At 42.7% G+C, this 15,445-nt stretch overlaps 1 long non-coding RNA gene across 1 annotated transcript in view; it reads right to left on the bottom strand.

The window, feature by feature from the left end:
* Positions 1-14,715, bottom strand: part of LOC144455635 (uncharacterized) — a 179,305-nt gene extending 164,590 nt beyond the window's left edge. Inside the window, exons 1-2 of the long non-coding RNA XR_013484353.1 lie at positions 14,411-14,715; positions 7,619-7,712 (exon numbers count right to left, since the gene is read on the bottom strand). This is a non-coding gene — a long non-coding RNA (uncharacterized LOC144455635). The remainder of the gene's footprint in view (positions 1-7,618; positions 7,713-14,410) is intronic.
* Positions 14,716-15,445: the final 730 nt, after the last annotated feature.

Consider the following 15,445-nt stretch of genomic DNA (forward strand, 5'->3'; position numbering starts at 1 on the left):
TAACCAGTACTCATGAAAACATAGGGAAGACCATTAGACAGTATCTAATCAAGTGCAAAAGGATTCATAAGAACATTAAATTTTTATAGCAGCTCATAGGAGGGAGATATGGGCCTTTCTGGAGAAAGTGGGACTAGAGCTAAGCACAGAAGGACAGGTCTGATTTGTATAAGTAGAGAGGAAAGGGGAAGGAAGGACATGCTAGGTGAGGGATATAGAATGAGCAAAAGAAGGCATAAACATGCCATGTAGGGGAAGACAAGGAGACAGCCTGGCTAGAACAACCATGTTGTGTGTTGGGGAGCAGTGGGAAATAAGATTGCAGAAATAGGAGAGCTTGGAGGGGCAGAGGGTGGGAGTCTAGACATGGAGCTTCATTGGGATAGAGAATCCCAAGTGAAGAAACACCTCCTGCCAATGCAGATTAGCAACAATTCTGCGATTTATAGGCTTAGAAAATTATCTGAGGCACTGAGAATTTATGTGACTTGTCCAGAGGCACACAGGCAATGTGCAACAGAAGTGCCTCAGTCTAGCTCAGGTCTTCTTGACTCAAAGACCAGCCCTCTAGCCTCTTTGCCTGGCTGCCTCACTTTTGAGATTTATTAATGCCTTTTGTTTTGAACACCACAGTCATTTCTTTAAACATTCCCACCCCATTAAAACTTCCTTTTAAAGAGATCCAGTTTAATGCATTCAATAAGCATTTATTCAGCACCTACTATGTGCCAAGCACTGGCTCAAAAAAAAAAAAAGACAGGCCAAACCAACCAAAGCAATGATTCTATTCATAAGCACATTTCACACATGTAGTCCCTAACTCTCATTAGAGAAGAAAGAAGTGTGTTTCATCATCTGGCCTAGAATCAGGAAGACCTGAGTTCAAATCCAGCCTCAGACACTTACTAACTCATCTCACAGATACGGAAAAGAAGACTCAGAAAAAAAAAATAATAGACTTTCCCATGGTCCATAAACTAGGGTAAGTCACTTAACCTGTTTGCCTTAGTTTCCTTATCTGTAAAATGGGGATAATAATAGCACCTGTTTCCCAGAGCTGTTATGAGGATCACATGAGATAATTTTTGTAAAACACTTAGCACAGTGTCTGGCACATAGCAGGTGCTATATAATTGCTAGCTATCATCATCATCATCATCATCTGCTTTCTGAGACAGGGGAGTTCAGCTGCCTTTTCAGTGTTCGTCCCCTTGGTAATTACTGTGTCAATCATTCTCTACATATTTCATGCATATTTCACTGTGCATCCATTTATGCAAGATTTCTCATATTTCTCCAAAATCCTGACACAGGTGGTCTCTTGTGGCACAATAGTATTCCATTCCATCACCATTCTGTGCTTTGTTCCATTCCTCCCCAGTTGAATAGCACCCACTTTGTTTCCAGTTTTTTGCTACCATAAAAACTGTTGCTATGACTATTTTGGTATGGGGGACCCTTTTCTTTCTGTCTTTGACCTCCCTTTGGGATATGTACAGTAGTAGGAGGGCTGGGTCAAAAGATATGAACAATTTAGTGATTTTTCTCTCAAAATTGCAAATTGTTTTCCAGAAGGGCTGGAAAGTTCCCAGAGAAGAAAGCTTTAAAATAAGAATTTCTCCTTGATAACCAGCCACCTTCAGCCACCACCAACCGCACTGGCTCCCCTGAAGCAGAAGCCTTTTTCTTTGCTCTTGCAGCGGCAGTGGTGGCCACAGCTTCATTCCCTCTTCCCGGGTCACTTCTCCTGCCACCACCACAAACCTCCAGCAGAACCTAATCTCCCAGCACAATGGCTGCTCTAATTTTTCTCAAAAACTCCTGTGAGATGCAGTCACGAAACAATGCTATCTGTGAGCAGTGGCGCCCAAAATACTTCTGTCATTTATTTCGTTATATGAAATTAGAACATGCCTTGTAACCGTAATGAATCATTTGCATTCTAGCTTGACCACAATGTCATGCAGAAGCCAAACTTCCCCAATTCAAGACCTTTCACTCAGGCCCAGGCTAATAATAACCCACCCTGGTGTGAGGAGGAATCTGCTAGGAGACACTGGAAACAAGGCTGGGATGGGAGGACTGAGAACTCATTAATGGGAGGAGGAGAAGAGCTCATCTCATCTTGCCTCTTGATTTGGCAATAGCAATCTGTTTTGACCGAGACCTAAGAGGCAATATGGTATAGTGGAAAGAATTCTGGGCCTAGAATCAGATTCAAGTCTCAGTTCCGACGACATTGTGTCACCTCAGGCAAATCCCCTCAAATCACAGGATTACAGTGGAGCTGAAAGTGATTTCAAGAGAGTCAGATACCCACCTCCCCATTTTACAGGTGTGGAAACTGAGGCACAAGGAGGTTAAATGACTTGCTCACAATGACGCTGATTTTAAGTATCTTAATCTCTCTGAGCCTCATCTATAAAATGGGGATAGTAATACCTGAGCTCAGAAAGCCACAGTGAGAAAATTGTTTATTATGAGTATAAAGTACAAACATAAAATCCCTTGGGCACTGAACAATATCTTGCTCTCATCCACTGCTCCCTTTTAACAGGAAGTCAATTATGTATCTATCAATTAGCCAAAAATATATAGCATGCACTTAACTGTTTGCCCAACCCCATGCCAGTCACTACTGGGTAGACAAAAACAAAACAAAACACCATGGTCCCTGTCCTTAAGGAACTTATAGCTCATGAAATCTTAGGGCTGGAAAGTACCTCAAAGGCCACCTTGATTAAATTGTACCTGGGCAAGAAACTTCCATAATATCTCTGCTTCCACTGTAAGACCTCTAGCGATGGGGAATTTACTGCTTTGCAAGGTATTGTTGTTCAGTTATTTCAGTCATGTCCTACTCTTTGTGACCCCTTTTGAGGTTTTCTTGGGCAGAGATACTGGAGTGGTTTGCCATTTCCTTCTCCAGCTTGTCTTGCAGATGAGGAAACTGAGGCAAACAGGGTTAAGTGATTTGCCCAGTGTCTCACAGCTAGTAATTGTCTGAGGTGGGATTTGAACTCAAGAAGATGAGTCTTCCCTATTCCTGGCCTTTCACTCTATCCATTGTGCCACCTAGTTGTCTGTACCTTCCAAAGTAGCCCTCTCCATTTTTAGATAACTAGGGTAGGGACAAGATTCACACATGAAATCATTAGCAAGCAGCTACTTAACACTAGAGTATGTGGTTCAGATACTAAGTGAAGAAGGGAAGAGGGGAAAGAGAAAGAGTTGATATGACTGAGAGGCTTGGAGGCTTACAGGTCCCTTACAGGTCCTACAGAAAGGCTTTGGTCATAGGGGACCTGCTATTTGCTGCACTGCCCTTTTATCTAATTCACCAAGGATATAGATAACCATTTTTTCCCTTGTCTTTTGCTTAGCTCTCCAGAAATCTTATAATCATTGGTACATAGAATTTAGTATAGGAAGGGACCTTATATATCACCTAGTCTACCTGCCTCATCTTATAGATAAGGAAAATAAGGTTCAGGAAAAAACAAAATGAACTTTCCCATAGTCACGCAATCTAGTAAGTAGTTGAATTGGAACTCAAAACCAGATCTTCTGATTTCAAAGTCAGTATATTTTCTACTATACACCACTGCCTGAAGCTAGACCAAACACTGTATATCACAGTGAAGGAACCTTAGCCCCATAAGAATCACAGTCACAGATTAAAAGAAATTCTAGATGTCTCTCTCAGCTGCTCTGGTCTTGGTTTGACTTTTTCACTAATGGCAGCCAGTGAAAGGTAATATTGTAAGAGAAGAGACCATGGGTGCTTCCCACTAAGGTCAACATGTGAACCATACCTCAGTCCTTTGCCTTACTGGGTGGCCCCCCCCCCCAGACAAAGGGATTAGAGAATAGTAGTGTGCTGAGATCCGCTTGTGCTGTCAATTGTTAAATTTTCAGTGTAAGCATTTACCTCAGAAATCAGCAAATGTAAAAGTCAGGACTTGGTTTATTATTTTTTTGATTGTCTAGACTTAAGAAAGTGATGAAGAAAACATTAATAATGAGAGTTAAATGTAAAAGTATGCTGTGTGTACACTTTTTTGAGAGCCAGTTGTTAAACATTAGCCAACACACCACTGTTACAGACTCCAACCTCATGAGTTTCTAAAGGTCAGGAGGGTGAGCCTCACACTGTTCCAGCATCCCAACATCTCAGTTTTACAATCAGATCAACATCAATGCCCCAAGAAGGAAGGAGTGAACTTTGGAAGTGGCATTCAGGACCCAGCCCAGCTGTTCCTGAAACAAGGACTCCTCTGGTAGTCATGCCACATCTGGACATGAACTTGGTGGCACCAATACTATGAAGAAACTAGGCTAAGAATAAAACCATTCACTATAGAAACCAAGGAGGGATAAGAAAGAATGTGCTTCCCAAGGCCCTGGGAATGAGGAGGGGTGCCACAGTATGATATAGATGTGGATCTTCCAAGGAAATATCCCTTTGCAATTGCTTTAAAAAAAAAAGTGGAGGTGGGAATAGGGCATGCTAGGGCTTTCTAAGTTAGCTGCCCACCTCGTTATCATAACAACTCCTACTTATAAAGCACTTAAAGATTTACACCAAACATTTCCTTCAATATCCCTATACAGCAGGTGATATAATCCCCATAATTCAGAAGAGGAAATAGTCAGATAGCCTACATGATTTACCAATAACTGCACTAGTAAAATGCTGGAGCCAGAACTGGAATCAAGGGCCCCATTTCCAAGCCCATCATGCTCTCTACTAGACCAGACTCGCTAAAGCATGAATTCCTTCTCAGACTTCCTCAGAGGCTAGAAGATGGCTTGTTAGGCCTGAGATAGAGGATGTGCCCCAGCTGTTCCCAATTCAACTACATCTGTGGCTAGAGCAGAGCCAGTTTATCCAGAAACATGGTCTTTGTACCTTGCTCCCTACCCAAAGTGATCTCTTCACTGGAGCCCCCTCTAGCGGGTGGTTAAAAATGAGAAGAGGGCAAATGTTGCATTCTTCATCCAAAGTGAAGTCTCAACACCAGCCCCAATATCTTCTCCACATCCCCTAAAATCTAATTCAGTTCAACAGCTTTTATTAAGTTCCTACTGTGTGCCAGGCATTGTGCTAAGGAATGCCAAGGCAGAAATAAAGATCGTCTCTATCCTCAAGAAGTTTACAGTGTACTAGGGAAAATATCCTGCACACAAATGCATAAACCATAATTTGAGGAGAAGGACTACAAACAACAGGGTGGGGTGGGGGAAATCAGGAAAGCCCTCCTAGAGGCAGGGGCACTTAAAGGAACTTGTGGAGGAAACTAGAGATTCCAAAAAGAAGAGATGAGGAATTCGAGTATTGCAGCTATGAAGGATAGCCTGCAGAGACATGGAGAGGGGGATGGATTACCACGTGTGGAGAATGGAATAGCAAGTAATCCAATTTGGCTGGAATATAGAATGTGTGAAGAAAGGAATTATGAAATCAGTCTGTAGTCTGTATTTAAAATAACTGTAGAAATAGACTGGAAACAAATTGTGAAACATAGTTTCAACATTATTAAAACAGAAGAATTTATATTTTTTTTATCTCAGAGGCAATAGGGAGCCACTGAAGTTTTTTGAGCAGGGAAAAAACATGGTCAGAATCTGTGCTTCAAGAATATCAATTTGGCAGTTGTGTGAGGATGCATTGGAGAGGGGAGAGACTTGAGGAAGGGAGTCCAATTAGGAGTCTATTGAAGCAGTCCAGGAGAGAGGTGATGACAGCCTGAACAAGATGAGTAGCCATTTGAATGGAGAGAATACGATGGTTGCAAGAGATGTTCTGGAGAAAGAATAAATCCTATTTCACAACTGACTAGCTAAGGGAGGTGAAGGCAAGAGAAGGCTCAAATCATGTGGGCGATTAGAAGGATCATGGCATACTAGACAGAAATATGGAAGTTAAGAGGATGGATGGTTTTTGGAGGAAAGATGAGTTCCACTTTGGTCCTGTTGAGTTTGAGACATCTATGAGACATCCAGTAGGACTGTCTAGGAAGCAGCTGTTGAGGCTGAACTACAGCTAAGGAGAGAGATAAAGACTGTATAAGAAATTTAGGAGTTGTTTGCATAGGGGTATTTAAACCCATGGAAATGGATGGTATCACCAAGAGAGAGACATTGTAGGAGGAGAAGAGGAGCGAGCCCTGGGATAAAACCACACCTGTGGGTGGGTTACAGAATATGATCTAGAAAGGAAGACTGAGAAGGAGCAGTCAGGAATGTATCTGGGAAGAGAATCAGGATAAAGAAGTATCACAAAAGGCTTCCCCAGAGTACTACATCTGAGTAATCCAGGGGCTTCCAGGGCACCCCAACTATTTCCCATTGTGCTCCCATGAGACACTAGATACACAATGCAAATTAAAGAAAGCAACATCACTCTGCCGAGGCTTGGGCTAGTCACTTGAAAGGGACCCTAAGTTGTTCAAGACCCTGTCTTTCTTCCCCGTATGGAAAGAAAGGGAGCTACCATGAGCCAGTACTGGAAAATGGAGTTTTTCCTCCTAGCGCTTTTGGAGTATCTCTTCAAAGGCATAAGAGGAAGGACATAAGGAGGAGAGGGAGGTGGCAGGGCTTCTCCTCCACCCTCCCACTCACTCCCTACCCCTACCCCCAACACACACAAACACATGGAGCAGAAACTTGACCACAGGGACAAAAATATCTTCATTCAAAGCCTCCAAGAAAGACCACAAAAGGAGAAAATTAAAGGACCAAGGGGGCATTGGGGGCGGGGGTAATAGAAAACTGTGTTTCTTTGTCTCATGGGCACTCTCAGGTGGCTAAAGCACCAAGAGATAAATAGACACAAGGTACTGGTGGTCCTTACCTCCCTCACCCCCCTGCCTTACTTCACAGGGGTACAACAGGAACCTGTTTCTAATCATATCCTTTTATTCTGTTAAAGATTGCATCTGCCTGATCTAATCTTATTTCTCATAAACACATGTGGTTGACCCTGTCCTTGCATTTTCTTGTGTTTCTCATGGACTTATAAGGCCTTGGGGCAGCTCTGGGAAACACACAAGAGAAAGTGACCTTTCCTAAAACACAACTAGGATCCTAAATCCTCTCGCTTCTACCTCACCCCTAGCCCCCACACCCCAGCCAATTGCTAGGAAATTATTCTTTTTGAGGGCATAATCACAATCTGTGCTTATGCTTTACGGGTACATTTCCAAAGACAGCCATCAGACACGAGCTTAAGAAAGTGACTCCTACAGTTACAAAAGCATCACGTTTGATTATCTATTTGACCAAAATGCACAGGCCTATGGGGTAAATTGTCATATACAAATCTAATGTGCAATATTTCAGCCCAATGTATATGTAATGACATCATATCTCTGCACCATACATTCACAAGCAATAATTGCTACACTCACTCATCAGTGTCTTTGCTGTTCTCCCAGGAGCAAAGCACTGTGTCAGGTACCAAGGGAGAAAGAAAAACAAACACATCTTTTATCTAGTTCTTTAAAGTTTATGAAGCACTTTCATCACAATGATCCCATAAGGAACTAGAATGATTATTCTCTCCATTTAACGGATAAGGAAACTGAGATTCAGAAAGGTTGGCTTAGTGACTTACCCGTGACCACACAGTGAGCCAGGAGCAATCTCCTGGGTCCAAGCCTTGTGCTCTTCCCATTAAAGTTCATGGCGTCTCCTAAGGAGCTCACAGTCTAGTAGGAGAGAGAAGACACATGCACAGAGAATAATGAAAATGAGACTGTGGTAATTACATATGAGAAATATGAAGTGATATGAAAACAGTTGAACAATAGACCGCATAGAGTCAGCTGGGTGGTGCAGTGGCTAGAGCACTGGGTCTGGGGTCAGGACAACCTGAGTTCAAATCTGGCCTCAGACACTTACCAGCTGTGTGACCCTGGGCAAGTCACTTAACCTCTGCTTGCCTCAGTTTCCTCATCTGTAAAATAGGGCTAATATTAGAGTTACTCTGAGGGTTATTGTGAGGATTAAATGAGAAAAGATCTGCAAAGCACTTAGCATGGTGCCTGGTATAGCAGACTCTTAATAAATGCTTGTTTCCTCCATTCCAGGTCACTTCAGGTACAAGAGGCTACCTGCTTCAGTTCTGAACTGTGGAATGACTGATGACCACTAGGCCCCCAAAGCTGTCTCTTTTTTTTTTGGAATGATATTTTCCCCAAGTTTCCCCCATAGCTAGGTGACATAACCCTTTACAATTTACCCACAGTCTTCTGACCCACTCTGGGATCACCTACCTAGGTTCTCTCTCTAGGTTCCACACTAGCTGCTTGCTTCCCTGAGGCCTCTGGCTACAACATTCAGCCACCTTTGGAGTCAAGAAGCCTGAGTTATGTATTCTAGAATATGGTTCTAGGCATACACCCAAATTCTAAAGCCCCTTAGCTGGGGACTCAGAACCAGCTTAGCCTCCAATAGAACGCCGTTGCTTCTCCCTTAGAACATGGTTCTGGGACAGCTGTCTGTCTGTAACCAGAGACAGGTGTTCAAGGCATCTGCTTCTTGGTCTTTCTCTATCACTAGGCTTTTCTTCTCAGGGGGCTCCAACTAGCTTTGGGTCCAAGTTTATAATTTAGGAACAAGGAGATTCATAAACTTATTTTTTTTATTAACCAGTCAGTCACAGAACATTTCTGAAACTCTGACTCCCACGGGTATAACTGGCATGGGGCAAATGATGCATCATCCCCCAGTACCAGTGTGTTTGACATTGGGGGAGGTAGAAGAGGAGAAAAGGATACTTCTTCCATAGAAGGATGTTTTTCTCCACACAGCAGCTGCTACCCCCAGTCTCCTCTTGGTCTATCTCTGCTGCCCCAGGGCAGGGCACCCCCAAGCAGCCAATCCCCAGGGCCCTTTGAAAATAGCATTCTTTTCCCCAGGTGCCACCTCTGTCCAGGTCCCCCTGGAGGTAAAGGCCTAGGGAAAGATTGCAATGTGTTCAGATTGACTCAGTGCCTTCTTCACGACTTCCCTCCCCTACCCCCTTCTCCCACCCCCTGCAACTGTTTTTAACCACAGATTTAAAATTTCCTGGTTATAGACAGGCCTATTATCCAGTACCAATGGAGTCACAAACAGGTGCAATACATGATTCCTGCCCTCAAGGAACTTAAAGACTATTCAGGAAGAAAAGATACACAAGTGAAATCATTTAAGAATACTACACAAAAGTATAGTATTATTGGGCACTGAAAAGTTTGGATACGGACTAGACTTGTGATTTTACTGGTATATTGAATTCCCAGATGAGGACACTCCCTCTACCAATGCAGGCTGGCAAATCCTCTTCAATGTACAGTCTCAGATACCTAGAGCACTGAGAGGTTAGATAATTTGCCCAACTTCACACAGCCAGAATATATCCAAGGCAGGACTTGAACTCAGATCTTCCTGGCTCCAAAACCAGCTTTCTAGCCACTACACTGCATTGACTTTTGTTTTTGAGGCAATGGAAGTTAAACGACTTGCCCATGGTCACACAGCTAGTAAATGTGTGAGGCAAGATTTGAACTCAGATCCTTCTGACTCTAGGGCCAGTGCTCTTAGCACCTAGCTGCCTCCCACTGTGCTGACTTTTTGACATACTTGCAAAAATCTGCAAACATTCCAAAAGTTTGAAGATCCATGAAAGCTAGAACAGTCAGGATAAGAAGGCTTCGTGGAAGTGATAGGCAGAACATGAGCTGTGCCCAGCAGGGTAAGTGGAAGTAAGAGCCGAGAGTACTCCATCACCTGATTCAGGGGAGTCTTCCATCTGTCAGCTCTCTGTCTTGTGCTTCCCAATGACACTATGACTGAGGAACAGGATTCTATCTCCTGCCTGGAGCTCAGGACAACAAACTCTATCATCCTGTACTGTTTGTCCTCCAAGCTATTTTGCTCTGGCTTTATTTTCTCCCAAGCTTCTGCCACAGCGAGGTGATGTGGCCCTTCTCAATCTATCTCCCAGTTTCAGTGACTATGAGTTCTTCCGATCCTCACTGTCTTCTGCACCAGAGATAAGTCACTGGATGCTCACCTAAATGGAGACAGCTTTGAAGCTCATGAAAGTGGCCCAGCCTGTCACCCGTCCCCTGGCTGATGCTCTGTCACTATTAGGATCTGTGAGTCTTGGGAAGTGTCTGGTTCCCTCAGACAAATCACTTCACTAAGGGCTATTTAAGGCACTCTTGGTCACTCTAAAATGCCATGTCTAGAGCCACCAAAGACCAGGAAGAGAGCTCCGGAAGACATCTCCCTAAGCCACACCCTTCCAGGTAAGTGCATCCTCCACCACCATTCCAAAAGAAAATCCGCTTAGCCCTTGAGACCACCTGAGGAGGCATGATGCAATGCAAAGAATGCTGATGGGGAATCCAAAGCCACGGGTTTGGATCCCACCTCTGCTATCAACAGTAAAAACTCCTGTCTATATAGTGTTTTCAGACTGGCAAAGAACCTTATTTTTCATTATTTTAAGTATTCTAGGCTGAATTTGTTTGAGAAAGCTGCCACAAATTATTTTAACAATAACAACAATAATAATAAATAGCATTTACTTTGCATGTTAAGGTTTCCAAAGCGCTTTACATATGTTATCTCATTTGACACTCACAAAGTAATAGACAGATGCTACTAATGTCCCCATTTTACAGATGAGGAAACTGAGGCTGAGAAAGGGTAAGTGATTTGCTCAGGGTCACATTGCCAGTGACTGAGGCAAGATTTGCACCCAGATCTTCCTAGCTCCAAATCCAAGTTTCTATCTAGTATATCATGCTGTTACTTCCTAACTCTGACCCCAATTGTACAAGTCATTCAAATTCTCTGAAACCCAGTTTCCTTATTTGTCAGATGAAAGAGTTGGACTAGGAGGCCTTGGAAGTCCTATGATGCCAAGACTTCCCCTTGTAGCACAATCGAATGGGTAACAATTCACCTCACTGGAGAATTTCTTCTTAGGTCTAACTGTATATATAAGCACAGCTTGAACCCATCCCATGTTGCTCAAACATCCATGAAGACAGCTGCTCAGTCTAACGAACCTTCAGAGACGTGAAGATTGGGCACACGGACACAGCTAATGAGTGGTCGAGCAAGGCTTGAACCTAGCTCCTTTAACTCTAAATCTGGCACTTTTCCACCATGCCAAGATTTGGATTTCTCATGCTACTATTCTGGAGAAAGATGGAAAAATGTAGCTAAAGACAGCTGGTGATGCCTGGAGTCAGGAAATCTGAGCTCAGATCCAGCCTCAGACACTTCCTAGTTCTGTGACACTGGGCAAGTCACGTAACCTCTGTTTGCCTCAGTTTCCTCAACTATAAAAGGAGGATAGTAACAGCACCTACCTCCCAGCATTGTCGTGAAGATCAAATGAGATAGTATTTGCTTAGCAAAAGTGCTTAACACAATGCCTGGCACATAGGAGGTACTACATAAATGCTTGTTCTCTTCCTTTCCCCTAAATGATAGTACTGGTGGCTGAATTTGGACATAGTTGAATTGCCTGACCTAAAGAATAGTCATTAATAGCTCCACTGTCGACTTAGAAAGAATTTCTAGAGGACTACCCCAGGAATCTTGGCCCTCTAACATTTTTTTTGGTGAGGCAATTGGGGTTGTGACTTGCCCAGGGTCACACAGCTACTAAGTGTGTCAAGTGTCTGAGGCCGGATTTGAACTCAGGTCCTCCTGATTCCAATCTCTAACATTTTTGATCAGTGACTTAGATAAAGACATAGATGATATACTTATTGAATTTGTAGGCAAAACAAAGCTGGGAGGGACAGCTAACAATCAGGATCCTATAACACTTTTGTTAAGGTTAGAACATTGGGTCAAATAGAATAAAATAATATTTAACAGAGATGAACAAAATAAATACATTTGCATTCAAAGATTCAACTTCTCAAGTATAAGATAACAGGAGCTACAGCTAGACAGATGTTCAACTGAGAAAGAACTGGGAGTTTTAATGGACTGGTAACTTAAGATGAGCCAACTGTGTAACATAGCAGTCAAAAGACCTAATTTTGCCTAGGATGCACTGAGAGGTTGTTGTTGTTGAATGACATCCAACTCTTTGTGACACCATTTGGGGTTTTCTTGGCAGAGATACTGGAGCGGTTTGCCATTTCCTTCTCCAGCTTATTTTACAGATGAGGAAACTGAGTCAAATAGGGTTAAGTGACTTGCCTAAGGTAAGTGTCTGAGGCTGGATTTCAACTCAGGTCTTCCTGACTCCAGGCCCACTCTACCCACTGCACCACCTGGCTGCAAGAGAGTTGATAGTTACACTTTACCCTGGTCATTCCACATCTGGAGGACTATTCAAGATGTCACATTTTAGGAAGGACATTGACAAGTTAGAGAGAATCAAGAAGAAGACAGCCATGATGGTCAAGAACCTCAAAAGCATGCCATAGAAGGACTTGTTGAAGAACTTAGGGATGTTTAGCCCAGAGGAGAGATGACCTAGAGGGAATAAGACGTTTGAAGGCTTCCATGTGGAAGAGTTATTAGTCTTATTCTTCTAGGCCTTCATGGGTAGAACAAGGAATAATGGGCAGAAGTTGAAAGAGGCAAAGTTAGGATTGATGTTGAGAAAAAACTTGCTGAGAAATGGGGCCATTGAAAAAAAAAGAATGGATTGTCTTGTAAGGTAGTAGAGTTCCCATCAGATGAAGCCTTCTACTAGAGGCAGGATGGCCACTCATAAGGGATGCTACACAGAGGAGTCTCGAGCAAACATGGTGGCCTTGGGGCCTAGACTATTGTTACAGCCTCTTAATTGGTCTCCCTGCCTCAAGCCTTTCTGACTCCGGCCATCCTCCACTCAGCTGCCAAAATGATTTTCTGAAAGTGTGGGTCTGACCCTGTCACTCTCCTGATCAATAAATTCCAGTGGCTATTGACAGGAGGATCAAATACTATTTCACCTTTTTTAATTTATATTTTTGTGTAAGTTCTAAAACAAATATAATTACCAATAATATAGTACCTACATAATTTACAAACAAGTAAATATACTCATTGGGGTAAAAGCTCAATAATTTTTTACTGGAGGGTACAATCAAAAAATTTTGGAGACCACTGACAAGATGACCTCCAAGGTCTCTTCCAGAAGTAAATCTATAATCCTATGATCCTATTCTTCTCTTCCTTCTACCTCCTTTCTCTTTTTTTCTCCCCCTTTTCCTTCTCTTTTTTCATCCTCTTTTTCTTTCTTTTTCCTCCTCCATCTTCAAGAAGAAATGTGGAATAATGGAAACTACATTGAACTGGGAGCCAGGAGATTCAGATTTAGATCTCATCCTTCTGGTACTTAATAGTTGAGCAATATGCAAATCACTCAGTCTCTAAAAGCCTCCATTACCTCATCTTTAAAATGGGGATAATAATATTTGTGCTACAGAACTCACATGGTTGTTTTGAAGAGCTGACTGATTTCTGACTGAAAATGAGAGAAATGCTGGCTCCCCAGATCCATGCCAGTCAGATCAAGTGAGTAGGAGAGCGTGCAAGTTTTTTCTCCCATCACCTTTTCAGGAATGTTTTCCCCCTCCTATTTCTCCTTCTCCTTATTCTTCTCTTCCTTCTTTCTCTTCCTTCTTACTCCTTCCCTGACTTTTTCTCCTTCTGCTTTTTCCTTCTTCCTCCTCCTTCCTATGTCCCTCTCCCTCCTCAACCAGGCCATCCCCCCATGACACAAAAATTAAACTGTGAGACCCATGGCCAAACTATTCATGTTCCACAGACTCAGCCACAATTCCTAATGCATCCCAATGAACAAGTATCCATAATAACTGTGAAGAACTCCAGACACAAAATGATAGTGATTTCATTCTCTACCAATTTCTAAAAGACTGGTGCTTTTTTTTGGTTGTTGTTTTATATTACAAATCAATCTCTGGGGAATTTAGAAAAAGGCTTTCAACATCTGAAATAAAATAATACCAGCTGTTAAGAAAATGTTCTCCTTCTATCTTAATTTTGAAAAATCTATTCTCAAATTTCACATCAACTACAGATGCCAGTTATCATGGATTAAGTCTGTTTGTGAAAGGCAGATTAGTTTTTCCCCCTTTCAAAAATCTAAAATGTGCCAAGATTAATTTCTTCAGCTTCTTCCATTAGAAGAAACAAGAAGGGATGCTCAAAACCCTCTTGAGATGACTGACCCAGAACCTACCCACCCTCCCCCTTTGAATTTTCAATGCCTGACCACCCAAAACCCCACCCCAACTAAGGCCCTCCACTTCCCAACATGTATCCAAGAAGATCCCTTATGTAACAGCAGCCTGCTAATGCCACTCTTTCCTGAGCTCCTTGGGCATCTCCATCGACCACTCAATCAATCAGCAAATATATATTAAGTACCTACTATGTGCCAAGCACTATGCTGAGCACTGGAGTCAGCAGCAGAACAGGGGTCTCAGGTGCTGAAGTAAGAATACCCCAGGGGGAAAAGTTTCTTCCACGTGTTTGTACCTCACCAACAGCACTAAAAAAAAAAAGAACAAAAAAAGCCCGTGAACAACAAAGGGAGAAACTCCTGCTCTTCTGAAGATCAACCCCTTTCTGCATCAGGTACCATTCTGCAAACCTCTCTATCAAGGATAAGCTGTTTTCTTCTGCCCGGAGCCCAAGAGAGCATTTCTCTCTCCTCCTTTGTTTGCTTGCACTTCTCTCTTCCTCTTTCTCCCTCTCTGCACAGCAACTGATGACAATAGCTTTTCATGAAATGGATGCAAAAAAAGTCCCATGGTAGGTTCTTACCACAAGGATGTAAAATTGAGGACTCACATGCATCAACAAACCCCAGGAGTCTGAGATGAGGAAGGCTCTCCCCAAACACTCACCCCAGAGGAGAGGTGGGAGGGTCAAACAGCATAAGGAACGTTTTGCTCCCCTGTCCTGGGATGCTTAGCAGACCTGGCTGCAGGAAGGCATACTTTCTAGTTAGGACAAGTAATCGTTGTTGTTGTTGTTGTTCTTGTTTTGTTTCGTTTTGGTTTGGTTTGGTTTTTTGGGGGGGTTGTCGCTACAAGAATTAATTCCATGTGCATTTTAACTCAATTAACACTAGAACACCGATCTCTCTAATGCAAGTCTCCATTTCTCACAGTGGCTACTCAAGCATGGACTTTGTAGAGGAGTAAGATTAACAAGTTGTGTGACTGTGGACAAATCATGTCCCTTCTCTTAGTTTCCCCACCTAAGAAATTGAGGAATTGGATGAAATGTGCACTAATGTCCCTCTAGTTTTAACCTTCTATATTCTACTATTTCTCCCAGCTCTAACCTCCTGTGATGATTAGGACTTAAAGACTAAGGTAAGGACTTAGCCTGGCTTCCTGAGTGAGAAATAGACTAGAGTTATCAAGCAACATCAATAATAACCTCACACGAGTCAGAG

Source organism: Phascolarctos cinereus, unplaced genomic scaffold (genome assembly GCF_003287225.1).
Source record: "Phascolarctos cinereus isolate Bilbo 61053 unplaced genomic scaffold, phaCin_HiC Scaffold_2;HRSCAF=192, whole genome shotgun sequence".
In the NCBI taxonomy this organism is placed as follows: Eukaryota; Metazoa; Chordata; class Mammalia; order Diprotodontia; family Phascolarctidae; genus Phascolarctos; species Phascolarctos cinereus.